Here is a 21,212-nt window from a genome sequence, read left to right as displayed (position 1 = left end):
AAAAAAAAAGAAAAAAAGAAAAAAGAAAAAAGAAAAAAAGAAAAAAAAAGAAAAAAAGAAAAAAGAAAAAAGAAAAAAAAGAAAAAAGAAAAAAAGAAAAAAGGGGAAGAAAAGGAAAAAAAAAGAAAAAAGGGGAAAAAAAGAAAGCTTTCAAAAAATGAAGGCACTGGGAAACTTTTGAAATGTCGAAGAGAACAGCACGTTTCAGCTATTTTTGCATTCCTGTAAATCTGACTTAATGTACCATTGTGGGAAGGGGGGGAGAAGTGTGTCATCGTGAACTGGTTTTACAATAGGAGATTTGTTGCTGTAGGGAGGGAGGAGGGAAATCTGCTAGGTATGGTATATCACATAAAGAACTAAACTGACAGTTAAAATTAGAAGTGAAATTCCAACCAATTCCTCTGTGTTAAAACAGTTAGGCAGAAAAGTAAAGCCATAGCACTGTAGAGAGAACAAACATTACAGAAACTAAAAACTCCTCTAATAATAATAATAATAATAATAATAATGGCCCATCTTCGCGAACGAAGATCTGGGGAAAGGTCTTTTTACCTTTCCAGCCTGCGCAATGGATTTTTTTAGGTGAGACACAGCCTGCGCTGAACTGAGCCCACCCTTTAATCCGAAGGTTCATCTGCCGGGGCCAAGCAAGCTTGGACAATGGCAGTGAGGTCCTCAGGACGTAGGTTTGTTTAGAGTGTCCTTCTCATAGATGGATGGCCACACAGGGCTAACGACCTCCATCAGGCCAGGAGACCGGGGACTTGAACCCGTGGTCGCAGCAGTGAAACTCCTCTAATAAGACATCATTAAAAGCCTCCACAGCCAACAATGAGGGTGTGCATGTAGTGTGTGTGAATTTCACAGCTTATTTCTTTTAAAAGCATATTTTCACAAACTTGAAATAATTAAATCAAAAGCCTTATAGACTAGGGATGCTACATACACCAAACTACTTATGTTTTTTTTCACATCAGTTATTTTTCTGCCTGCATTTAAAATTATTCTTATGATTAAAAAAGAGTTAAAGACGGAGTTTTTACAGAAAGGTACCAAAATATATCTGAAAAAGAAAAAATTATAGTCACACACGCGTAACACAAAAGGCTATGCAGCAGAACAAAAAAAAAAAGAAGAAAATACTTTCAAAATGCAAATGCTGAGAATTGGTTTCAGTTCTTACTTGCTATTAAAGAAAATATTTGCAATAGAAGAGTTTGCCTGAAGGAACTGGTACCAGCAGGTGAAGTTATTTTGGATCCACATCACCTCTCCCTCAAACTGCAAAGTCATCACTGTCCCCCACTTATTAGAAGAATATATAATGGAAGTCTTAGAGGACTAGATGGTGACTGCGGAAGCCTGAAAGACCAGGTATTTGGGCATCTACAAGGCTGCTGTCAGTAACATACAGGCTAAGAGCCCACCTTGCAAGAATGGAAAGCAAAGTGCCTGCTCCTCATGAGGGACCCTTCCCTAGTTCAACCATGTGGCTACAAGCCGACTGTGTAAACCTGGCTCAGAAAATCTCAGTGCCCTCAGGCTCCCACCCAAGGCTGACTTTTCCAGGAATAGAGCCAGAAGCTAGTGAATAGATGGGATGATATGGACACCACCTCTCGGCACGTCTGCAGCGTGACCAAAGGTCTGCAACACACCACGGCATTCACGATAGCCCAGCACCAACCTAACCAGCTCTGACACCAACAGCAGCAAAGCACTAATGGCATTAAAAATAGCACAAGCTGTACAACTTGCCTATGATCTTGAGTTTTTACAACTTCCCTGGTACTGGCAAACGAGCTAGTCAGACTGATACTAGCTCAATAATGTGGGCATGTGCTCAGGTCGTGCTTTTGACTACGTTATAAACATTACCACCTACGATGGCTATTTCGGCGTTAACACAGACAAGGTTCATCACTCCACAGATAAAGCACAGCATTTTTATATATTCAACAAGAAAACAAAAAGGAACAGGAATTATCAGGGTAATATCATTCACAAACAGAAAAGCTAATATAGTCTTAAATTTATTTCAGTGTATTTCTACAGCAATATGTCCATCGCCAAATAGAGTAAAAAAACTGTTCTGATTTTGAGGTATTAACAAAGGACTCCATGGCAATCACAAGCGTATAATCTGCAAAATAAAAAACACCCCTTTAAATGCTAGCAATCAGTATTCAACTATCTGAAATCTCCTTTAATATTATATATTCTTCTGCCATAATAACATTCCCATCCTGTGTCTATTAAGTAACGCAAAACCTACGACCCAAGCTGCGTGATAAGGAAAAATATGCTTGCTGGGCATCTGATGAGGTGCTTCAATTACTCCAGGCAAGCTATAACCTGGTAGTTCATTACAGCCACCTTTACAAACTGTCAGCTCACTGAAAGATACTCACATCATCTTTTACAAATAATGAGCTACCCACTGTGATTAATCCATCGTGCAATGCTACCCGATAGCAACTTCAAGCTGACAGCATAATACCACTAATCTGCATTCACACTGGAAAATGTTGACTGACGTCACTAAACTTTTGCAGAACAGAAATAGACTTTTTAATAGACTATTACCTTTAACAAATGTGAATACCTAACCAAAAGTAGTTTCTTTTTCAGTTTCAAAATGCATTTGTAATAATAATAATGTACAAATACCCATTCCCTCAGTTTATTATTTCAGTTTAAAAATGAAAAACTCAAATCACCTTTTTCTACCAAAGTTAGTTATATATAGTTTAGACACTAATTAGTTAAGTTTTTCAAAGTTACATTCTGGTGCAAGACTCCAGTGATCTATCACAACATGTATCTCAGCTAACACACTTTTTTAAAAGAAAATTTTCCTGCTTTGTTCTACACTTTTTGGCAGTTATTTAAAATATGTGGTAATAATCTTTGCTCAGTTCCCAATATATTGCCTGTCTACTTCAAAAATGTTAAAATACCCTGACCACAGCTTTGCTCCCAAAGACATTACAGTGATCCTGGGAATTCTGGTATGTCTGAGCACATGCATTCTTAACATAAAACTGACATACAATATTTCCAAGAGAACAGCTGTATCAGACCCAAGACCCATCATTCTGCCTACAAGTGACACAGGAAGTGTTCAAGGAAGAGAAAAAGCAGGGCAAACACATGTAGTCCTCCTTCAGTTCCCTGCTGTTTTCACATCAGGATTTTTCCTCAGATGCCTTTTCCAGTCACTAACACTCAATGATACTCCTCTTTCCTGAGAGCACCTAGAATTTTTTCCAATACGTTTACTTTTAGCATGTTATTGCAAGCAACTCCAGTATTTCCACTACCCACTCCATGAAAAACCACCTTCTTTTGTCTGTTTGCAATCCAGTTCCCCCAGCTTCATTTAACATCACACTGGAAGAGGCAATAAACCATTAATCTTTATCTCCTTCGAGCTGTTAATGATTTTTCAGATTACTATCAGAGGTCATCACCTCTTACACAGGTTGAAAAGTTTTATCTTCTTCATTCCTTGTCCTGAAAACTCTAATAGACCTTTCTCTGGAACCTTCCCAGCTTCTCTATGTCCTGTGAGATAAGTGGAAATGAACTGCATCGTGGATCTTTACAACTTTGTTCTCTCCTTTCCCAACATCTCCTAACATGCAACTTACTTTTTGGCCCCAACTGATCATCCACCTGCCCTTCTAATGGAAATGTAACTCTCTACAGATCTCATTCTGGGGCAGAGAGGCAGGAATTAGTGCAAAGCCTGTTATTTTGATGGGAAACTATTGTTATTTTTCTTCACATGCAACTTCATGATCTTTATCTGCCACTTTATTGCTAATTATTTAGACTCCCATGGGCATTCCATGATTACTCACACTTGATCCCCCCATCCTGACTATTCAGTGAGTTAGTATCAGACTTTCTCACCTCACTGCCTACCCCCTGTTCACCATTTATGCGGATGTGACAGTACCAGGCTCAAGACATATCCCTGCTGATGCACTCCACTGTAAGTACTGCCCAAGAAGTCACAGTTCGTAGACCTTATATTTTATTCAACTAGTCATTCATGTAATAGGAGAGAGGAAGTCTAGCAATGGAGTGATCAGCATTATTTGTATCAGAAGGTGAGGAAAAACTATATTGAAAGGCAATCAAAGAATGCAAGTGTATCAAGTGAACAAATACAGTTTCTTACAGAACCGTTTTGCCTGTGCTCTTGGAAGTGAAAGATGTTTTGAGGAATCATACAGATCATTGATTTAAATGACGCGCAAACCTCACGTGCAATTATTCAAATACATTTCAAATATGAACATCACAACCGACAACACAAATTACAGCACAATATGGCATTTAAAAAAATATTTCAAGTGCAGAGAAAAACAAGACCAAACTACATTTCACTGGTTGGCCTCCAACAAGTAGGATGTTGTGCAAATTAACATTGCAGAGAACTCTGTTTTATTTAAGACTGAGCTTCATGCAGCACAGAACTCCAAAGAGACAGTCTCAGGATGAAGCTTTTAACCCTTCATAACAAAATACACTTTGTAACCTTTCTTACATTTTCCCCTGAAAGTTTTCCCATAGTGAAAAAATCAGTCCAAAATTCACTACATGCTATCAATCTTTCCCATAACCTTAGAATAAAAGAATTGAAATAGAAACAATGCAAAAATTAAATTATTTGAAGATTTTTAATTATAAACCGTAAGTGCTAATATATCCAATGTATGTATTGTAAAGATAACTCCTGCTTTTCTGATTCCTTGGACTGCTTATAGTGATGTTCACTTTTATTTGACAGCAAGCTATGATTCCCTGCCCCAACCCCCCTGAGCTTTAATCTTCTGCACAGCACTTTCAAAAGATGCAAACAGAGTATTTTTCAAGATGCTTAAGACTTGCATGCTAAGAGATGGGTGTTGTGTGATCAGCTATAGTCCCTAAGAGGATCAGAAGAATTCCTAGCAGACCTGTAAATTGTCATCAGGCCCAACGTCAGCAAATACCAACTTCTAAACAGAGAACCAAATAAGGTAAGTATTTTAATTCTTTGTAAGCTTCTTCGTGTTAACTTCCTCGCTCCTCCTCCAGCATTTGGTTTTCCTCTCATCTCTTTTCTGCAACTAAAGAAATGGTGGCCCTCCAGACCACTCCCAAGCTCAAAGGGGCATAAGAATATATGCCAGAGCAAGGAATGCTCTGCCTTTAACCTGCGTGTCTGTGTTCTTTGTAAGAGCAGCAGAATTAGGCCCTTAAAATACAGCAGATATGTATATGGAATATCATTTTTGAAGAAAAACAACACAAAGCCCCCAGACCACATTGAAAACCGAAGCCATTACAGCCATGGAAAGAAAAATGAGGGCTTTTTTATTTCCAAGAAAAAAATTTTCTTCTCATATTCCCTTGCAACAAATAAGTCCCTCAACATAAAAGACAGAGTGAGCAACTCATGTGGACACCCAGAGAAAAACCACCTAGGTTATAAGCTCTCAATTTAGAAAGCTTTCATCATACTCCTTGAAATGAGAGAGACTTACTAAATCTCATCAATTTTAGTTTTAAAAAGAAAAACGTTTCCCTTCCCTCCTGATTAACAACATTTTATTTCAGACATGGTACTGGCTTTCGGGCCTTCGGGATTACATCTCAGGAACTCTCTCACCAAACAGGACCTAGCAAAGCATTCATAGGACAAACTGCAGAAGTTAGATGCTTGGGAATAAAGAGCCAAACACTGTAAGCAGCAAGAATAATTTAGTCAAAATTATTTAGTCAAAATAAATATCAAAGGAAATGGTGAAATCTCACAAATATTAAACTCACTCCACTTTATTCTGACTAGGCAAATTTTTATATAGATTTTGGAAACACAAGTATCTCAGCACAAAAAGGAAAATACATTTTGCTTTACTAGAACATCATGTATTCCTATTTTAGAATATTTGTAAGAATGGTAACTAAGCGTGAACAAATGTTTAAAATCAAAGCACCTTCATGGAGACAATGACTCCGGACAAAACCAGCCAGATATCAGCAGAAGGACACTTCTCATTAAACAGTTGTTTCATCCCTATGCTCTCAGGCCTTCCTCCAGGGAAACCTCCAGAGCACTTCTCAAATCTGAGCTTTGGAATGGAAGATGCAGTTTTACAAGCAACTAAACTGACATAACAGCAAAAATTCATAACTCTACTAGATACCAAATACATTCAGTGGGCCAGAAAATAAAAGCTATGGGCTCAGTATGATCTCTCCCCTCCACAGCCAACTCCTCACCTACCACCAGCTATAAACTGCCTGTCTCTTACCCTCAGGAGGCAACTGCTTTCTCAGCTCTTCCCTTCACCGAGAACACCCCATCCTCTCTCCTACCGCTTCCCTTCCCAGGAGCTGCCTTTTGTTTCCAAGATGGTAACAGTGATCTGTATTTCAGTGAACTCTGAGCAATGGCCTTCATCTTCTATCCAGCTTTGAATACTGAAGTTTTGATTTCAGACCTTAACAAGGGCATTTGTGATCAAGAACTTGTCACTTCTCAGCTGTGTCACTTCATCCAGTAAACCCCACAGCCTCCAGCTACTGATCTCGACCGTGTTCTTGCATCAGATTCATTCCCACTACCATTGTTCAGAGTAACTGTGCACAAAAAGAAAATAAGAGTAATGAGCCCATAAAAGAAGTTTTAGGAAAGGTATTTTCAACAGTTAGGAAAGAAAGATCAATAGGTAAGTATGTGTGAGCAAGGAGGGTACCTACGTGTTTGAGTGGGGACACCATCCCATGTTTAAATTCAAACTACATTTAGTGACTCGATGTGCGGTTCAAATAAAGTTTTCAAAGGTACCTTTCGAAGAGCAGCACTGGGGTTTCTAACCTATTTAACAGAAAATCTTTTTTAAATAATGATGAGTAAATACATTAAAGCAAACTTTTATCTGTACCTAGACCTATTCCACCTTGTCTCTGTAAATCTCTTCTTTCTACATTTTACAAATATCAAAGTATATTTAACAAGGAAATTACAAAATTCAGTCCCAAACTGCAAGCTCCAGCTATGTAATCTCTATTTGAAGCCACGGGCATGAAGAACAAAAGTGTCCACCTGCAGAAACTATCAGCCTTCCAGATTCTCAAATATTAAAGTATCATATTCTAACTCAAAGCAGAAAGAAAAATGAATAGAGGCATTATAAAAAGTTAGATTATTCAAACGCAATTATCCAGAAACTGACTGTTGATTACAGCATCAACAAGCCTTAAATATTTCTTTATTTACTTCTAAATACTGTTGCAATACATTTTATGTGCCTCAATGTAGTGTAGAGTCTGAGGTCTACAGTACCACATTTTGGCTGTAAACAGCAAGCATAAAAGTGATTGTTAAAATTAGTAGTAAGTGACAAGCTTTAATATGCCTATAAATACATATCCTTCATAAAATCATAATAAATATATTCAAATCACTGCTTCAACACACACGTATTCATAAACATAACAAAAAAATAAATTACAACTTCCATCTTTTAAAGCATTCCACTTAAACATGGAGGCTTTGTTCAAAACAGTTTACCAATGAATAGTTTAATTTAGGCTTTTATAGTCATTGGGAAAGGACAGCTAAATGATTAGTGCTTTCACTTCCAACAGACACTTTCGTTTGTGTGTTATAAATGATTTTATCACAAGGCTGTGAAGCAGTTTCCACATAAAGTTATTTAGTAGTATGCTTATAATGACACAAATAATTTAAGATTCAAGTTGAAGAGAACTTTTGCGTTTCCTAAACTAAAATTACATGAGGAGTTATGGTTTTAAGGGAAAACATCAGGACTCCTACAAAAAAAAAAAATCAAAAACCAAAACACAACTGTAGAAAAAACAAACAAACAAACAAACCCAACCCCACCCACCAAAACCCAAAAACTTCACACAACACCTCAGTGAAAGTAAACTAAATTTAAAAAAATACATATACACAGTAACAAAAAATTTTCCAGAAAATTCAGTAGATCAATTAGTTCAACCCAGGGCTCTCCACACCTTCAGCTAGAAACGAATCAACCTGTTTTCAGGCTAGTACTCTGAAATAAAAGTTCCCTTTCAGAAGTTCAGAGCTTGTATTAAAGGTGATTAATGAAAACTTAGAAAAGCACTTCACAGGAAAGGAAGAAAAAGAAGATACATGTTGATACCCGTGCACAAGAGGCAGATGTTGGACAACTGACTGATTATTTTCACTTCAAACATTAAAAGGAAACTTTAGAATAGTCCATCTGCTATGTAAGTGAAAACAGAGTATAATCTTTTCTCTAGTCTGTTTTCATCAGTCTGTCAACTATTTTTATTTAAGAACATTCAGTAAAAGTGGCCTATAAACAGAGATGGAAAAGCTTTCCCAGGAAGGTATATGGAAGAAACAATACGGAAAGGAGTCACTGAGGTAAAATTTAACACTAGACTCAAGACAAAGAAGTGCTTGCTCTTTGGAAGGAGTCATGGCTGTTTAGGAAACTCACATTAAAAAAAAACAAACAAAAAACCATAAACATACACACCTGTTTGCTTTAAATTCCACCACATAAAATTGAGAAAAAGAAAAGTAAGGCTATTTCACACAGACTTTGTTTCTTATGAAACAAATGTCAGATTTTACCATCACTGAGATAATTGTCTCAATTTGCTTCAGAATTTGTTCCAATAGTCTATACCTATTATACCAAAAATGCTGCACAGTAGGGAAACCAGGCAAGAACAGAAATATTTTGAAATCTTTGTTGTCTTCCAGGGAAAGAGTATTGGTTATCACTCCAGTTATGTCAGTATGTTACAAGAATTCAAACTGTTGATTTCTTAACCAGATTACTTTGACAGAGAAAGAACAACATTTCCATCACAACAGAACTCAGAAAATTAAAATTGAAAATTGCCTAAATAATTAAACAAACTACACAATAATTGTTGCATCTGTGCAAAGGCCCACACAGCACAGTGTGGATCTATGATGGCAAACAAAGGAAAATAAATAGGGAATTCTTTAAAAAAGGGCAAGCTCACCATCATACTTCTCTAAAACACCTCCAAGCTTCTACTAGCCTTGTTAAGGGACTTTTCTGAATAAATGGGCAACTGTGTTTCACCAATTTGTATTGATTCCTTCAGCATTCTGCATTTGCCAATACATTCACCTGTTCTAGATTTTTTTAAAAGTTCCTTAATTTCTTTCCTGGTGCTACCTTGGCTTTTATTTTAAATAACTTTCTACAAAAGCCATTCTTCTAGTTTGCTGTACTCCCACAACAACCACAAAGCAAAAATAAAATCCCCAGTAAAACTGTATTTGAAAACACTTGTAAATACACAGAAAGCATACAACATGGATACATTTAATGCAAGCAAAGGACTATACGGATCACTGCAGAGTTCCTACAAAACTACATATATTCCTTTCATTTTTACCTTGGAAAATTTGAGTTTGGCCACAAAACACAAATCAAATTAATGCAAGAATCCTATCCTAATTTTTAGAAAATGTTTTAAACCTGTGGCACATTGGCTAAGTAACGATGTGCAATCTTGTTTGGAGAGACCAATTCCAGCAGACAGCAGATCACCCTCAAGGAAAACTTTCTGTACAATGTCCTGATACTTTATCTCAGGAGTCTGTGCTTTTGGATAGTCCAAAGGAAGAAGTCAGAGTTTGCTGGCAAAACTACACATAAACAAACATTGATTGCAAAATTTATTACATACTACTGATGTGTATTACATGTATAAATTATATTATACAATATATATAATATATTCTATTACTAAGTTAGACTTATCTCACCCCAAATGTGTACTGTGACTAGCCCCAAATACATTTGTTTCCTGGGAAAAAGAAACAAAGCAACAATTTTAATATTGTACATTTCACCTTTTTTTTTTTTGGTTGTTGGTTCACATTGCACTTGCAGGTATCTTAATAAAATATTCTAAAATCTCACCAGCAATGAACAGAGATTTTACTGCATGTTCCCTGAGCAACCAAATGATGAATTGCCTTTAGGTTGCCCTTCTGCATTTTCCTTCTTCTTCAGTCATAAAAAGACACCTACAAGTTTCTGAAATAACTATGTCAAATACTGAACTACAGATAACAGTAATTAAGTTTCCTCAAAGATTTTTCAGAATAAAAATTAAAATGCATTCATGACTGTTATTAAAAGAAAGGTGCAGCTGAGAGCACTGGATTAAAAATGATGAAGCTGTAAAGTGTTCTGGAAATGTCAATGCTTATTGCAACATAACATTGTAAAAACACCTTACAGAGCCAAGTCTAACCTTCATCTGGGCTTCACATTCTCACTTGAACTTGTAACTACAGGTCTCAAAAAGGGGAGAAAAAAACCTAATTCTAGATGTCATCATTTTAAGCACTGTTCTCAAACAGGAAATAAAAATCTTTCCAGTGTACATTTTAATGGCCTAAGTGCAATTTCAGCCACAGTATCCCCCCAAAAACCCTAACACCACTCAACCCCAAAAAAGCCACACACAACCCCTTTTTTCTTTATAGACATCAAAATACACAAAATCCTGTTTGAAAAATCTGTTTCCATCTATGTATAGCTTTCAACTGTATGCAAACGCAAAGATATATGTCCACAAAACACCACAACTACACATGCAAAGTATCCACCTGCAAATAGATGCATATACAATGCTAACACAGTGTCACACATTCAAACCTTTGTGGTTTTAGGAAGATTTTTTAGGTTTTTGGCCATGTTGCCAAGTCCTTCCAGACAGACTTTCAAGAGCAGTTCAAGTACAAAGTAGAGACACTTAGGGAGCAGCCAAGTGAAATGGTCTCAGTGTAAAATAAATAGAGTGTTTTTTCTCATGCTTCCACTTACTAGTTTCCATTTTTCATCTAGAGCAAAACAGAAAAATGTTTCCCAAAAAAACTTTTACAAACAGTTACCTCATTTAACAGCCTCATCACTGCTCTGGCATTTAGCCACCCTCAAAAAGCCATTTATTGCTTCATATACCATCTCACTGTAACTGCTGTGCTTTAAACATTGAGTGAAGTATTAGATATTCCCCAGGAAAGTGATCAAAATGACAAAACATAAAGGGCAACCAGCAATCCAGGGTATAATAAAATAACAGCACATATAAAGAATTAGTACAATATTTGTACTCAGTTGCATAGAAACCCTGTGAAGCTACTTACAACATTGACTTTGGTACCTAATACATCTATGACATTACTACTAATTTAAATGTCAAGGCAGCTAACAGTGACTTTTCACAGTGTTACAGAAGGTGCATGTTTATGATACTAAGATGCTGTAATCACATCTGACAAGGTGTGAGGAGAACCCACCAGCTGAACGATTCAAAGGTAATACCATGAAACCATTTTGTTCTGTTGTGTCAACCCCAGCTGCGTTTTAGGACTTTATGAGCTTGCAGATAGTCTGGTAAAATAATGTGGTTGACAAAGCAACATTCCTACATGTACATTTTCAATTCTCTTGGTCAAACACCACTTAATCCCCACCAACCAGAACCCGGAGATGAACGCTCTCATATTTGTGTTGTCAGGAGATCAAAGGAATTCAGTGCCCAGCTGTGGTCCTGTATTTCTACTCAGAGTGGGAATGCAAACTATTTTCTTCTCTTTTGGAATTTTAAGAGAAAAAAAAAAAAGGCATATTTTGTACTTTTACTAGAACCCCTACAGATTTCTTGCAAATTCCTGTTTTGGGGAAAGCCTGCAGCTACCAGCTCTCTCTTTATTCCATACATTAGGCCTGGAGCCACGTCACCTAAGTCTTTCCAGGCCATGGGTTCTAGCCCCTCTACCACCTTCATCTTTCCACAGCTGGGGGCAAAAGGGTGGATAAAGCTGTGCAATATTGATTTTGTCAATCAAGTCCTCAACTCAAAAAACTTTCTGGGAAGTATCAAACTTTGACTAAGTGGATTCTTGTCCCTTTCAAATTGCCATGGACTTAAATCCAAACCAAACCAAAATTAGATAACCATATTTGACATTTGGTAAAAATAAAAAAAGGAGATATCTATAATTCCCTTCAGATCCTCTCATCTCTAATAGTCTTCCTCCTGCATGAGTCTTGTTCTTAGTACTTATTGGCAGTAGCAAGCAAAAGAAAAACTTGACAGCCATACGAGTCTTATCTCCTTGCACAAAAGTTTGGCATCGGTCTGGGCAAATGCACAGCAAGACTATCGCAACATACAAGACACATGGACAATGATCTTGATCAGAGACATTCATGAAGAGACCAAGAGGAGGGGAAGGAATGGGCATAAAAGCAGCAAGGAGAAAGCCCAGCAAGTTTTTCAAAATACAGAAGATTATTTAAAAGATCTGGCTCCAAGCGTCATTTCCAGAGACAGTGAAGCACTTCCAGAGGGCTTTTTTTGTTTCATTTTTCCAATATCAATAAACCAAAGACATGAAATCAAATCAGGACTTTAAGCTTTTTTAAGCTTGTAGCTATAATTACTCTGTTCTAAGGACCCAATATAAATGCAGTAATTTCTGAGGAAAAAAAGAATGAAATTAGGCTCATTCCACCTAATCTTTCTCACAATTGCCAGGGACATGCATGATCAGTCTTTGTTAATTCTTTACCACAGAACTTCTCCTCTTCCTTGTGTCAAAAACTTACCTGAAGTCCTCCAGTAAAAGAGAATCAGCTTACCAGAATATCTTATCCATGTCAATGTATTAAAGGTGAGAACTAAGCTACCATTTAACCTCTTTTGCCACAGCTAAAGTGAAACACACTGAGCACTTCCTTAAACACAGCTAGAATTTAATCCAGGCTACTGGCTAGGAATGCTATGCAGCAGTATCATATCAATAAGTTCACACACACAAATAAATTTAAATTTTCAAGGCTGACTCCTTTATGCAGTTTAATCACCAGTGTTGGTATCCCAACTCCAAACCAGAAAAGCACTGGAACCAAGTGTGCATATAAGAACCGTACACCCTGCAAATGCCCCCTCTGCCTCTCTCTTTTTTTAATCAGTGCTTAAACTGGAAGTTTGCTTTTAGGAGAAAAAGCAATGTTTTTATGCCAAAAGTTGAGGTATTCTCTCTTCAACACACCTGTTGAGCTCTTACCCAAGAACACAGACACACTACAAGTAACATAGTAGAAAAGTCTTCTAGAAGAGACAGGAATTTTTCCATTAAGATATTTCTTATATTCATTTTTTAGTTGTGGAAAATATAAATAAACTTTTCAATAACCATAATAGTGTAGAGGAATGTCTTGTTTTTACTGGGCTCCCCAAGATAATAATTTTCCTTGCATTCATACTTTTAAAAATATCTTTTGCTGGTATTTCCTGGCTATGCCATAAAAATTATTATAATCTGTCACATATTATAACATTTTTCATGCCAATTTCAAGCATGAATATGTATTATCTGGAATGAAAGTCTATACTATATTCTTATTTTACCACATTATCGTTTAAGCTATTTTTGATTCTGCTTTTTTTAATGGAATACCTAAAGCAACTTTTTTGGCTTTTTTTTTTTTTTTAATTTTAGCTTTGTTATTGCAATATGGCACCCTGAAAAAGAGTTGCACATAGTTTATCCTCAGACACTAGCATACATCATGTCCTTAGACCTTACAACATTTGAATTCTGTCAGAGACAATGGCAAAGGCCAACCTGAGTTCAGAATGCCAATGATGTTAACAGACTCTTTGCCTGATGAGATACTCCAGCCACGTGTTCTCACACTGACTGATTATCTATCTCACATTTTAACTCAAGGTTGCCATAAAAGCCTAACAAATTCTACAATTAATTAATTCTACAATTCTACAAGCACAAATTGCTAACATCAGGTAATGTTAAAGCAAGGCCATACTAGGTCATGATGATATAGATTCAAGGCTTGGCTGTCTTCCTTAATTTAATTTCCTGTTTTCCTTTTCATTTTCTGAAAGTCATACTATATTATTCAGGGAATATATTGAAATTATACTGCAATTCTCACTAAGTTAGTTTTTCCATCACGTACTCTGTGGTCAACGGATATATGGAAGGACTTACACCTTCACATAAGGGACTGGATGGTAACACAAAGGTCTAAGGATACAGGGGCATATGAAGTACAGTTAAGGGACCAAGAAGTCTCCCAGACATTTGCAGGTCTTATTACGATTTCAGTTTCTGTGAAGAGATGTACATAAAGGCCGTAAGGAAAAGAAATACAAGAGAAGAGGATGAGCCTGTTATATGACAGTTCTCCTCAACACTTCCCACTAGCAGAGTGGTTGTGGCACTCTCCTCTCCCTGGGTTCCTACCAAACACAGCTCACTCGTAGTCCCAGAAAGCAGCAGAAACCCTGGTGGTTCACAAGTTCCCCAGAAACTGCTGCCACTTTAACAACCTAGCTTAGTGTCAATGCCATTTGCATTTGAACCTGACAACATCCAATGCAGCAAGCTGTAAAAACACCCCCAAACCCCACACACTAATTTATACAATATTTAACTTGGGCTCCCTTTATCAACCACAGGTAATGGTTACATAACTAATTGCACCATTCAGCCCTGATGTAAAGTGTTTAATGCAGAATGTAAATCTTTCCATCTTGCCATTTGTGAAGGGAACAAAATTACTTGAAAAGTTAAGCTTAATAACTCAAAGTACAGTAGATGCTGTGAAATGTGACTTCTATAACAAGTTTATCATTGAAACATACACGCACGTTTTACATTTAAAATGAAAACTTATCTTACGCGAGTATAAGAAAGTGAAGGCTGGAGATGGGTGTTTTACCTCTGAGCTGCTTAAGGAGACTTTTGTTCCAAACTGATGAATAATGCAGACAATAGACTCTTTGGATGCAGCCAAAGAACCTTGCATGACAGGCAACCAGAACAAAAATAGCAAGAGTAACTGCAAAAGCCTCAGCAGCTTCACAGTGTGGTGCTAAAGCCTCACAACCACGTAACACCACCAAGGAGAACACCCCGCCTCCACCTCAGAGAGCAGCAGAAGTAACAGCAGAGCCATCCTGCTAAGCAACACCAGCCATGCCTTGCACACCCTGTGTTCAGCAGAAAGCACAGTCTGAAGTAGCAGTGTTTGAACAGTGATGCTGGAGCACAGTCAGATAACAGGGCACGGGTAAGTTCAAGTACAAACTCTCCCACAGGAAATGCACCTTATGGGCATGTCCTAACACAGATGAAAGTGCATATGCTCTAGATTCTCAGCTGAAGTCATTCTATGTGAGAAGGAACAAACTCCTTCCAGCACCTGGCAGTGACTTTGTGGGAGCTACAGTAAGTATAGGGTGTCCCTACAAGCAGCACCATCAGTATAAGTAATGAGGCAGCAAACACTAGCAAAGGGCAGGATCTGTATTAACAGCATGACTTTCCAAGGAAAAAGAACATGGAGCCACACCCTTATGGCAGAGGAGGGCAGAAAAGACAGAGACAAAAGGCTTTAGCACTTTTCTGACTTAGGGTCTTCTTTCAGATAAAGTTCCAGAGCAGCACAGTAGCATTACAGAGCTTGATCTAGCAGGAAGAGTTACTGGTGTCTATTGCAATTACTATCCAGCACGCCAGCACAAAAAGCCCACAGTTTAAATAGCCCATGTATTTTTAGTTCCCCAGGTTTCCAGTACAGACAGAACCTCGCACCATGCCTGAAGACAGGCTGTCATGCACAAGCAACTGCAGGCAGCTGGGCTGGGCTCCTTCCAGCTGCTCTCTCAGCTCTGCACAAATTGCTGATAAACCTTCCTGAGAGCAGTGCCAAGCACTACTTAAACTTCAAGAGGTCATTCATCACCAATTCTTTGGGTGCACCAGAATTTCAGCCTTAAATGAAGCCATTGCTGACCTATATAAACCCCTCGCTTTGACGTAATGGCTGTAAGTTACTTGATACACGGTTATAATTACAACGTCTTCATTTTGCCAGGAAAAAATTGTGTGTTTTACAGAGTAATTGCATTGTGAAATCACCTTTCTTCAGTACATAAACTGAAACAAACTGAGCCTGAACCACAAGACTTAAGCTGTTGAAATTATTATCACTGTCATGGCTTTAACACATAAACCAGTTTCACCAGTTTGCAAAGACCATAAAAAGACAATGTTGTTCTGAAAGACTATTTATTATACGTAACACTACAGTACAAGAAGGTGGTAAGGAAACAGACCAACAATTGTGTATCAACATCTCCTCTAAGTTTTATTTACCAATAAAAAGTTGCTAGGAATAAAACCACGTGAATCAAAGGTGAATGACAGAATTTGCTGCTGTTAAGCAATTATCAAAGACCAACTACGTAAAACTTGTGAAAAGGTACCATTAGGCATTTCTGCTCTGGGTTAAACGACCTGATATGGCTTGCTAAGTATAAAGTTCTGTCATATTGAGATCATGCTGCTTCTGCATCACTGGATACAAAACTCCTGTTAAGCCTTTAGGCTCCCTCCATTCTAAGTATTAGTTTTGACCCAGTTCTGGCCTCATAAAACACAAATCCCCAAACACCCTCTTGCATGGAAAAAAAAAGACTAAGTTCTCACATATAAGATCAACAAATAAGCTCACTCTCATTTTCAGATTAGTGAGAAGTCAGACAAGCTATATTCCAATACCACATGGTGACAGACAATTCTAGGATAAGTCTCTTATTCCCACCACTCCTCCTTTATGTTGGGTAAATGGGCTGCAGCAGGAAGAAAAGGTCAACATCCAACCTGCAGGAGATGTTTCCTTCATGCAGAAACAGTTAAGAACATACCCAGGAGCAACAGCCCTCAAGGACTTGGAGGTTAAATTTGGGCACTTCCCAGATTAGCCCATTACAAAGTCCATCAATTTGGCTGTAGCTAAGAAGTTTCGACTGCATTATTCCTCAGGAAAATTATTGTACAGGGAAATTTATTTTTTTATTTTTATTTTTATTGAAGGTCATGGTTTCTATGAAGATGGATCATATATAATGAAATAAGAAAACTGCTTTGGTCTGTATAGTATGTTATGCTTGGAGAAAAATTATCCTATTAAAACAGGAAAGATGCAAAAAGAGCAATCAACCTACAGCACATCAAATTCTGTGAAGTGTGAACATTTACACACACACACATTTTGCAATAATAAAATACTTCCTACAGATTTGTTTCTATGATTATTGGGTGACTGTTTGAAAATAAGTGACAACAACCCTTGAAGCCATTAAATTTTCTACTAAGTCATTTTGGCTTTTCTTTTAGTACCTAAAGCACCAAAAGCACCAATTACATAACTCTTCCAGAGCCAAAACTCCAGCCTATACCTGTAAGAGTGCCAAAACTCCCAGCTTCAAACCCCAAAAACCACACCCAACTCAAAAAAATCACTACACACAAAACATACACTAATTCAAAAAAAAAACACAGTTCAATTGTGTTTAAGACCACTAAAAGCAAGTCTAGTTACTCTGTGATGCAACCTAATACCTAGTACTTGATATATTTTCACATTGTCATTTTTCAAGGCCAGGGTGGATGGGGCTCTGTGCAACTTGGCCTAGTGGAAAGTGTCCCTGCCCATGGCAGGGGGGTTGGAACCAGATGAGCTTTAAGGACACTTCCAACCCAAACCATTCTATGCTTTTACGATTTTATCTCTTTAAAGCTCTCACTGTTAAACTTTTAAAAGAAACCCTAGCATGACTTGCAGGTTCTTGAACTAGGGATGCCAGAGATTTATTTGGAATGAAGGATTTTGGAGCAGCCTGCAACAAAATCCAATAAATTTAGTCTCATTACCGTCCATAGGTGGGTGTATCACAGCATCTAGTTTTCCTGTCCTCCCAAACAGTCTCCTCTCCCTGTACTGCCAACCTTCCCTGCCACACACTTCTTATGACCATTCTGGTATTTGCTCTGTGAGACTCCCCATCAGCAGCATCAAGTATTAGCCTGAAGACAGCTAACTCAGTCATGTATTTTTCTGCTGGCTTAGTGAACTGAATCAATTCCAGAACCATCAGGAGAACCACAGTGGGCATAGAACCACACTACTGGGACCAAGGGAGAATCCAGGGAGCATGATGACTTAATTTTCCTTTAACAGCAACATCGTGTCCAACTGCTCACTACACTGCATGGCTTCACCCATGGATTTAAACCACTAGTTAAAAAGACATGATGATAAATTAGTATTATTTCAAGCTTAGAGTAAGGTCATGAAAAAATATTATTTATATTCTCTGTTCATATGTTAATAGTTTTCTCACACCTCTTAGAAATGTCTGTTTTTTGAAGTGAAAACACTAGTTCAAAAACATGTTTTTTCAGCAAAGAATAAACAAGAAATTAATTCCTTAGTGAAAAGGATTGCACAGACAGACAGCATACAGGATTCTCAATTTAGGCCACATCAGAACTTTAATTCTTCATTTCCTGGCTTCTTTCCCATTAAAATTTCAATTTGGCATTCCAGTTAAATGTGTCCTTTCAACTTAGATATGATAGGCTTTAAAGCTATGCATTTCAAGTTCAGTAAAGATCAAAATATTCTATTAAAAGACCATCATCAATTAACTGATGCCCTTGAAGTAGGTCAAGCAAACTTTTCTGGGCAAACAACATTAAAAAAAAATAGCACCAAGTAAACAAAACAGAAGTCCAAGAACAGACAAAAACCATTGTCCAACACCTTGTACTCCCCGCTGGAATTATCACCACCTCTATCCCACCACAGCTGCCAGCAGTTTCTGAATACACAATGCAGTCACAGCTGCTTCAGTGACATTGGACCCTGCAAAAAAAATAGTACTTAATCCCGGTGGCTGTGAGATGTTGTTGTAAATCCAAAGAACATCTGCCTCACCGCTAGCTGAACAGATATACAGTTTCACTTTGGTGCAAGGTAATGTGAGCTTGCAATCTGCTTTTGGCTTCACCTGTTTTTCATCAGGAAATAATCACCATATTAACTTTAGGAACTGCCAAAACATTTGCATAAAACAACAATTAACTTCAAGAGAACACAATGCCAGTGCTAAACTTGATGATCACGTGGTTCCATTATGTTGCAGTGCTAAGACTTTGATTGAGAGATGAAAAAAAAGAAAGACAGGTATGATTAAGATAAAAGATCACAGGGCATTCTTAGTAGTAGAACTAAATCCCAGGTAGTACATTAAAATGCCACCTACAGTGGTGAAGCACCTAAATTTTTATAATAATTTAAGATAATTTTCCACGCAATATTTGGAATGACAGCTCTCCAGATCCTCCATGACAAACTGCACTTGGCTTCTGTTTAGAAATTCCTCACAATATAGAATCAAAGTTCTGTAATTCCTATAGAATGAGCCATAATACATTTTATTTCGCTTAATCTTTAGATGTTAGAATAAAACCAGCACCTTCAAATGGAAAAAAAAAATCCACAACACTTTGAATGGTGTAATCAACAGAAAGCATTCAAATCCAAGCTCAGTCCTGAAAGTAACTATAACCTCATTTCAGTTTCCAGATTGCCCTCTGGAACTGTGCCCATGCTACTGATGATGTCCAAAAATGAAGAAGCGGCTTAAAATAGTAGAAGTGCAGCAAACAGAAACCAGAGTCCTTACTCAAACCGGTATAGAAAGAATTCAGGTTATCCTATTATTTCATAAGGACAGCTATCGAAATTATGAACAACCTTTACTAGAGTCTAAGAAGGTGTCAAGTAAATGCCCTGAGTGAACTACTTAAGCAACAAGGCTCTGCTTCAGACAACCAGTTTGAGACGCCGGCTAATTTTCGCAATACCTGGAGGTTTTCTTCTTAAATACTTGACAACTTCTGCTCTTGACACAGCAATCACTACAGGCAATATAATCAGCACAGCTCAGTTGGGTTAAGTGCCTAGTGCCAGCAGTGTTTCAGAACAACTGCAGAAAAGATGTTTCAGACCTCATTCAAACAACTTATCACTGGATGTGAAATCACAGCCACATGTTCAACTGTGAGGACAGCAGAACCCAGCTCTGTCTCAAAGAGCAAGAGGTCTACAAATACTTTTAACCAAGTCCCTTTTCATGTGTTATGTCCCACCTAACAAGCACACTGCTGTAATGCTATGAAGACGTGATACCAACCAGTGCAGGCTCATCAAGCACCTTGTGTCTTAAAGGAATCAACTTCCATAAAGCCATCAAATCAGAGACTATTAGGCTTCAGTCATAAAGACTTGCTGTACTACCAGTCTTCCTTCCAATTAGCTCACAGATGTCACAGATCTGCATTCCTTTAGTATCCCTAAAATCTTTAATTTTTCCATTTAGACTAACACCTGTCTCCTCCTCAGGAAGCTTTATCTACAATATTAAATACTTTCACTGTTATCTAAGGATGAGAGGAGTGAAAAGAAGTCCTTCTGCTTGCTCAAAATCTTGGAGCTGAATCACTGCCACTGCTATAGAGGGATCCAAGTGATATCCCACAGTAGACCTGAAGAGAAGCCCTCCTAAAGAGATTTAGACCAATAAAAGATTAACATCTACAAGATGTCTTTGAAACACTTAAGAACTTGAAAACCACAGGGGCTAAAACAAGCAGATTCCCATTACTAGTATCTCCATTCTATGAACACTCAACTGACATCAGCTTTTAGAGGTGTCATTCATCTGTTTTAAGCCCACTTGTGTTCCAAGCTGTTGGTCTGGGGTTTTTTTTACTACAGCCTCTAAGACTCTCCTACATTTTTGAAGACAAAAAAGATGACTCAAATACAAACCCCCAAAACTTACGTGGACTTTTATTTAATAAAACTGTAAGCTCCGAGGAAAAAAACAAAACAAAAACAAAACCCAAAAAACCCAAATAAACAAAAATCAAACGAGCCAAAAAAAAAAAACCCAAAGCCAACCCCACGGAGTCTGACAAGTCATTTTCCATTAATTCACTAATTGAGGTTAAACAGTGTATCCATTAATTTCATTTACTAAATTCTGTCAGGTTAGTCTTTAACAAAAAAGTCATAGAAGTAACATTTCCAAGAAATAACAATTCAAAGTAAAACAGGTACAATAATTTTACCTGCATTCTCATCAGCCTTATCAGCCCTACAATACTTTACACTTGAGAAAGGCATACTCTGTACACACACACAAAAATTATCCAACTAGTCTGCAGAAAAATAGATCTG

General features: G+C 37.6%; 1 protein-coding gene across 4 annotated transcripts in view; it reads right to left on the bottom strand.

Annotated features, from left to right (window-relative positions):
- INPP4B (inositol polyphosphate-4-phosphatase type II B) overlaps window positions 1-21,212 on the bottom strand; it is a 312,873-nt gene that overhangs the window by 213,153 nt on the left and 78,508 nt on the right. The window contains exon 1 of one of the 4 annotated variants that reach the window (XM_027698886.1): window positions 18,729-18,776. The exons of the other annotated variants lie outside the window; for them this stretch is intronic. The gene's annotated coding sequence lies outside the window, so the exon portion shown is untranslated. Of the gene's footprint in view, window positions 1-18,728; window positions 18,777-21,212 lie in introns of those variants that run through there. 4 annotated transcript variants of the gene reach the window in all.

Source organism: Neopelma chrysocephalum, unplaced genomic scaffold (assembly GCF_003984885.1).
Source record: "Neopelma chrysocephalum unplaced genomic scaffold, ASM398488v2 Primary Assembly neopelma1_133, whole genome shotgun sequence".
Lineage (NCBI taxonomy): Eukaryota > Metazoa > Chordata > Aves > Passeriformes > Pipridae > Neopelma > Neopelma chrysocephalum.
Note: the sequence above shows the minus strand (reverse complement) of the source record. Positions and strands in the feature narration are given on the sequence as shown.